Consider the following 8,241-nt stretch of genomic DNA (forward strand, 5'->3'; position numbering starts at 1 on the left):
TATGAGGTAAATAAAAAGAAAAAAGTGCAAATACCAAAGTGCGATTATTCAATGTATTTGATGTTGTAAACAGATCTGATTGTATTTCAGTAATCAAATCTAAATTTGTTATTTTATTTGTGGGTAGAAGTCACAGTATTAATTCAGTACATTAGGTTACATTTACCAAGGAAACTAGACCCTTTCAAAGCTTATCATGTTAGAAGAAACATTCCAGTGGCCTAATTCCTCCAAATTTAGCACTTTGCCAGATAATGGCTTTTTAAACATCTGAAACGGAAGTTTTACATGTCATCTCCCCCCTTGCGTTGACATTTTCTTAAGTTAGGTTATGAATTTATAGGAATATTCCACGGTACTGCATAGTTCATAGAAGTTTTCATTTAGTTTGATTATTTTATGCAATGTATTTGTAAGTATAAAAAAAATATGCAGAGGAATAGAATAATATTGATGGATTGGGGTGGAATTCATCTTGTATAGAAAAAGTGTACAGAAAAACAAGCCAAAAATAAGCATACAGGGTTATTGTTATATTAATAATGTTCCTAAAATGCCTGAAATAAAGGCTTGAATCGATTTTATATTTGCCATCAGGAATATCTGGCTAATTCAAGCAGCTCCACATTAACAAGTGCCGGCGGCTGATATAAAAGTGTAGTGTGTGTGGTTGTGTGTATCCAGCAGACATACACACAGCTGACATTTATTGGCTGCTAGCCTTAAAAAGACAGGAAGCATTTTCTATCAAAGTCCGTTCCTAACGCATATAGTTATGTCCCATACAATAACATACTGCTATATTTTACTAGCAGTTGAAGAGTGAAACGCTTCTTTTACATGTATGTTTTGGTTACTATTATAACTGATTTGTACCTGTCATGTTTAATTGCCATTAGAAAACCTTTCCCTGCAACCTGCCTTTTGGTAATCACAGTTATAATTTGCGGACAGCATATGTATGGATACAACCAATTATCAATATCAGGTTTGTGGTGGCTCATGAAGAATTTTGAAAATAAGCCAGATGTAGTTATTTATTATATTATTTGAAATAAATAGTATATAACATAGTATATAACCTTATATCACAACCGATATTGCCCTTAAAAGCTATGTATAATGGGCTGTGCTAGAAATTAAGCAAGTCTTGTGGAAATACACAGATGTATTGCAACTGTCTACATTAATAACTATTGTCTTTACTGAAACTATTTTTTTAAGTATTAAATCACGCTCGCAGGTCTTCAAATAGAAACATATTGCTAAAGTTAAACAGAAACTCAGATTATTTCATATATCTTAATGTTTTTGTTATTACCGTATTTTCTCATTCATAGACTTTCTTTTGGGTTTCATTTTAAGTCAAGAGACACTGTTTTGATTTTTGTATGATATGTTTGCTTTACTGCAAAAAAAGGTACATGCATATGTAAATGTTGCTACATTTTAAATTGTGTATAACAGGTGTATTTTTACATATGGATCAATCATCTATATTATATTTATTGTATTCATTTTATTCTATTTTACCCTGTTGATTTTTTTATTGTTTTCTGTATATTCTCAAAAATAAATCAATAAAAAACTTTTTTTTCTTTTTTAAATATGTACAAAAGAAATGATGCCTGATTTGGATTGTATCCACACGTTTCCTTTATAACATACAGCACACAGTTGTAAGGTGCCATTGGGTCTATACAATGAATGCACCAAAGGTAGCCGTTTGTAAAAAAAACGGTTCCAGTTGCAATGCTCTGATTTGAAATTAAAGGGACACTCCAGCCTTCATGTGCACTTTAATACATAAAAAAGCTGCGTGGTCCTTTTAAACTTACATGGTGGACCCATTGCAAAGGCATGGAAGGCGCCTACTACTTGCCATGCACCACAAGTTAGCTCCTGTGCTGGCTCCACTATGGTTCTGGGTTGAGCAATTGTAATGGGAACACTTTCCTACGACTGATTGGCTGCTTCAAGCAGCTCTGGAGCTTCATCTTCTTCATAAGGTATTTTATTTATTAAACGTTTGAAAAAAAAATCAAATTAACAAGTTTTGTACCCTTTGTGACCTCGGCTGTTTTCACTCTTTTGCAGTGTTTGTGTTTAGCTAAAATTTTCTTTTTTTTCTCTTTTACTGTACCAACACAAATTATATATATATATTATTTAATATTTATTTTCAGGAGAAGAAGAGCTTTCTTTAGATACCATTATTTTGAAATCATATAATCTAATTTACTATTAAAAAATAATAAAATAAAGAATATTCTGACTTTTATGCATCTACAAAAGCTAGTGGGAAAAACCTGCTAAATAGATCCTAATATTTGTCCTGAGTTTAGAAATACCCAATATTTTTATGTTTCTTATTTCAACACCTTTTTTTTTTTTTACAAATCGTATGCCCATGTCTTATTTGGGGCATCTTGAAAATGGTCAATTCAATTTGTCCCTATCAAACCATATCTTTTTGTAAACTAGACACCCCAGGGTATTTCTGTTTTTTTCCCCACAGACATTGTAATTCAGGTATGAATTTACAGCTCCTGGTATTTGTCACTGCAAAACAACACCCAGTATGTGTTCAGTAACATCCACTGAGTACGGTGGTACCATCCATACATAGCTTTGTCGTGTTGTTTGGGTATTTTCAATTTGGTATTTGTGACATTTGTAAACCCCATGATGTGCCAGGCACATTGTTGATCCTTATCTGAATGTTTTTCTATGACGTCCCTGGCACGTCATTGGTCTTAAGGGGTTAAAGTACTCATAGAGTACTTTAATATGCATTCTTCTATGGTGAGGTTGCTTTGGACTGCTCCAGCAGGTGCTGTGAAGTGTCCATGCATACTATTTGCCTGTTTTTTTCTAATCTGGAACTACAAAAATGTATTAATGTGCTGGTTACTTCAGAGAAACTGAAAATGTTGCTTAGCAGGACTACAAAGTGAGGTGTAACGGAACAACTCCCATATAAATGATGCAGGTTCTGCATGCACAGACCTGCCTGTATGATTAAAATGAGTCACTCATATCCAAAGAGATGTTTTTCCCACCTTAGAATTTGCATATTCAAAAGCAATTGCCAAACACCTACTGCACCACCACTTACTTTATTGTGACTAGTTTGTCGGTTAACACATTTACTTTTATTCTTGCCCACTGTGACTAGTATTTTTGGATCTTCACTGCGGATGGGTGTACAACAGGACTATTTATTGATTACATCTATGCCAAGATGCTTGAGTATGAATTAAGTAGTACATAGTACCCCAATAAACTGACTTATTTTTAACACACTGCTGCTATAACAAGTGAGAGCTGTAAAAGAAGGAAAAAGAGAACTATGAAGAAACTAGATAAAGAGAGGGAGAGGTGGAGAGCTTTGAGAGAAAGAAAGGCAGAAATTTGGAAGAGGTAAAGGGAGAGCTGTAACGAGGACAAGTAGAGAAGGAGAGCAACACTGTGGTGTTTGCACGTGGCACTGTATTTTATTGGGGAGCCATAATCGGGAAAAATGCCCTTTAACTATCACTAATATTTAGCTTTATAGTAATATTTAAAACAATGTCCCAAAAATGTAATAGCTCCATACTGGGCCAGAGGTTGTTGTGTTTGGCCAGACTCCGCTTCCTGCATACTTACATCTAGTCAGCTCCCTCACTGGCTTGGGTGAACCTGTGTGCAGGGGTCTGTTCAGATCCCCGTGTGCATGTCTGGGAAATTCTGTCTTCGATTTCAATGGGAGGACTTCCCTGTCACTGATTAACTGCTTCGGGCAGCCAACCAGTTGCAAGAATAGTTGGACTATAATGGAGGCGGGCAGCTTCTGCTGTAGGGCAGCCTCTTCTATGTAAGGTCATGTTTTGGAAAAATGTATATCAAAGTACTCCCAGAATAATTCAAAATGAATTCTTTCTTAAAAGGGTGTCAGGGATATTAGATTTTCACTTTAATCACCGTATTTTCTTGATTATAAGATAACCCCCAAAATGTGAATATTAATTTAGGAATAGGACGTTCATTGGCTGCCAGAGAGATGGATCCAGGTCCCCTGCAGCTCTGCGGGGGATCTGGATATTAGTCTTATAGTAAGACCTCTATTTGAGGTCAGATTATAAGACGAGGGGTATTTTTCAGAGCATTTGCTTTGAAAAAAACCTTGTCTTATATTCGAGCAAATATGGTACAATTGGGTAAATTAACAATTTTTTTTGTAAAAGCCTTACTCAATTAGAAATTAATAGGTCTGGGAAAGCACTGTCCCTATCCATGCCTTTCATCACACACCCCACCTTTCATTCCTTTTTGCCATTTGAAGTGTGAGGTGGTATGGTGTTTCAATATGTTGACTGATTTTGTTCCCTGTAAAAATTAATCCTTTTCTTGTACAGCTAAATTTTAACATATTGTCATTGGCTGGAATTGGAGATGTTTAACACACATATTACAAGAATCCAAAACAATATTGGTTACTGGTCTGTGTTTAAATGTAACATGATGTGTTGGTGACATCTACTGGTCATAGATAAAATGATTAAGGAGCATCTATCATGTTTCAGATTGCTTCAGATCATATTGCTTATGGCTCATATTATTATTATATTTGTATTACATATAGCAATTAACACAGAGCGTCTTATAGTGCATACATTCAAAGGGTATAACAAAACTAATGACAAAGAGAAAATTGACAAAGACAAATCTACAGATTAGGTAAAGAGTTCCACACTCACAAGAACAACATTTTTATTATTATTTATTGTTTTATATAGAGCCTTCATATTCCACCGCACTGTACAATGGGTAAACATGACATAACAAGTACTATATAACATAACAATTTGATTTACAGAAACAAGAGGTAAACATGGCCCTGCTCAAACGAGTTTAAACTCTAGAGGGAGTTAGGGTGTATTACACATGAGGTAAAAGTGCCGCTGTTAGGGACAGACCAGCCACACTTGTATACGTATTGCAGGAGAGGTCTTTTTGAAGCAGTTTCCCTACATCTCGTCGCTCATCTCTAGATATACTCCTGACCAGTGTTCCCTCTAAGCTGTGCGCTTGCACATAGCATTTTTAGAGAGCGCACATGTCCAAAAATTGTGCGCACAACAGTTTTTCCCAATAAAAAAAAATATCTATTATTTTTTTTGATACTTTATGCGGAGGGGATATTGTGCGCACAAAATTTTGGCTCTTGGAAAATTTTTGCACGAGAGAAATTTGCTGCGCACGCCACCTAAGAAAAATTAGATGGAACATTGCTCCTGACTGGTGTCGTCGCTCCTCCAATGATCTCCATCTGTCTTCTCGGATTTCTAGTTCTCATGCACGCCTGCAACACTTCTCAGGGGCTGCCCCATTCCAGATGATATAAAACATCATTAGTAAGGAACAGGAGTTAAAAAAACTTGGTGGGGTGTAAACAATTCATTCAAGAAGGTTGGAGGAGAGAGGAAGTAGAGAGATGGGACAGTAGTTGACAGATCAGTCAGGTCTAAAGAGGGCTATTCCAAGATAGGAGTTATGGTAACATGCTTGAAGGAACAAGGGACAGAGAGGGAGTAAATTGGTTGAGAGTGAGAGTGCCCCCCCCCAACAACCCCGTCAGGCAGCGTTGTTGGGGGAAAAGAAGGAGCAGGGGACAAAGTGAGAGAGCAGGATGGAGGTGATGGTCAGAGAGGGGGAAAGGGGAATTAGAAAAGTTAGAGATGGAGCACATGCTAGAAAAAAACAAGGTCCAGGGTGTGACCATCATCATAAACGGGGAAGAAGAGGTATTGGAATGAAATTTGAAAGCCACGGGACTCAAAGGGGTGTCTACTGCATACCTCCACTTTTTTTTTTTTTTATCTCGTGGAACTCACCAATACAAGCAATTGCACTTTACAATGTCGTTTTTGTCAGCAGTCATGCATATTAAAAATAACCAACCCACTGAATTGAATTCCCATGAGGCTCAGCTACACATACTACTTCCATGATGTTGGCTGAGCATCACGGGAAGTGCAGCAACAGTAAAGCTGCAGATGCTAGCTGTGAACAAAAATTCCCATGATTCTCAGCCAGCCAGGTGTCCACCATAATGCTGGCTGAGCATCATTGGAAGAGTAGTCCACAGCAGCAAAGATTTTTTTAAATGAAAAAAAGGCTAATGTTAGCCCCCCTCCCAGGATCCTTACACACACCTGCCCATAAACACACATATACACATACACTGCCTTTACACACACACATATACACATACACTTCGTTTACACACACACATATACACGTACATTGCCCTTACACACACACACATGTACACTGCCCTTACACACACCTGCCCATAAACAAACGTATACACATACACTGCCTTTACACACACACATATATACACGTTCACTGCCCTTATACACACACATATACACGTACACTGTCCTTACACACACACACATACATGTACACTGCTCTTACACACACATATATACACGTACACTGCCCTTACACACATATACACATACACACATATATGTATGTGAATATACTGTGTATAAACATACACTGCCTTTAGACACACACACATATACATGTACACTGTCCTTACACACACATATACATGTACACTGCCCTTACACACACATATACACATACACTGCCCTTACACATCCACCATCCTTCTTTCTTCTGCCTCCATCCTGTATCCTGCGGTGGGAGCGTCGACGCGTAGTGATTAGGGAGCAGTGAAACGAGGTCTGAAGTGACAGACCTTGCGCTCCCTAATTTTCAGCCGACTAGAGGGAGATCGTGATCTCCCAGCTAGTATGCAGGCTGCAGCTGCTGATCGGGCGGCTGTGCGCCCCCCGCAGCTGCACCTGAGGTGGGTTTCGCTCTCGCCTCACTCTTCCTCTGCCCATACGTAGCATAAATACATTATTATTGTATACCTACAAATAGAGGGTTTGTATGTCTGATTCTATTTGATCTATACCTTCAATGCTGAGTTAACATGTGATTTTCAGTCATCCCCTAATCTGCAGTCAGTGTGGCCATTTTTCTTTTGGTGTGATAGCGGAGGGGGTGATTGCATGCTAGGGAGCATGGAGCAGGGCCCAAGGAAATGCTTTCTGGGGTCCAATTTTTTCGATATTTTTTTTTAAAAAATGTTGTTACAGCAGATTAGCTGTTTTGTTTAATGAAAGCTATTTGTTTGTTACAAGATTTTTTCCTTTCTTTTCTGGGGGATGGGGGGGCCCAAGAGGAGTAGTCCGCACAGGGCGCCAGAACACCTAAGGCCGGCTCTGCTTATACACATGCACAGTGTCACACTGAATTTGGGGACTTTGATATTTTCTATTGATTATGCTGCCACCTGGCAGATGCCTGTTTACCGGAAGCATTAATACACATACTAATCAAAAGTAATCAGAAGCACACATTAGCAACAGCTGCACACCATTAGCAGTAGGCATGGGATACACTGCAAATACTCAAGTTTGAAAAAAAACCCAAAACAGTTGAGCGCACATAAGAGGATGAGGTTTGCTTCAGGGCAGTTATGTATGAGAATAACCGTCTTGTCTCTTTAGATATGGTCTTTGTACCACTTCCCATTCCCTGTTGCAAATCAATTGCACTTCAACTGTTTCCCTTGAGTTATGTGTCTTTCAAGGACTTGTCAAGTGGTCATTTTTATTGTATATATATTTGTTTTATTCTCTGTTTCTTTTAAAGCAACCACTCTGATGGGAAACCACTTGAAACAGCTCTTTAACAATTAAACAAGATTTGTGCTATTTGTTTTGGCCTTAACATTAATGAATGCATTTTACATGCTGAAAAGTGACATTTTGGACAATGCTATACTTCTAATTGGGAAATGGCAAGGCCTTTTTCTATTCTAGTGTGACTGTTTCCCAGTGTACAAAGCAAGGTCCATAAATACATGGTTGGATGAGTTTGGTGTGAAAGAACCTGTCTGACCCGCACAGACCACAACACCATTAATTAATTAATACCTTTGGGATGAACTGAAACAAAGATTGTGAGCCAGGCCTTCTCATCAGGGCCGGCCCAAGACTTAATGCCGCCTGGGGCGAAGTTTAAAATGCCGCTGCCGCTGCTGCCCCCTTTGTACTTACCTTTACACAGTTCTGCGGCGAGTCTCCCTGCTTTGCCAAAATGCCGGCTTGTAATGCTGAGCACCGGAAATTTACGTCACTTCCGGCGCTCAGCATTACAAGCCAGCAC

The sequence above is a fragment of the Spea bombifrons genome, chromosome 5, assembly GCF_027358695.1.
Source record: "Spea bombifrons isolate aSpeBom1 chromosome 5, aSpeBom1.2.pri, whole genome shotgun sequence".
NCBI classification, from domain to species: Eukaryota; Metazoa; Chordata; class Amphibia; order Anura; family Pelobatidae; genus Spea; species Spea bombifrons.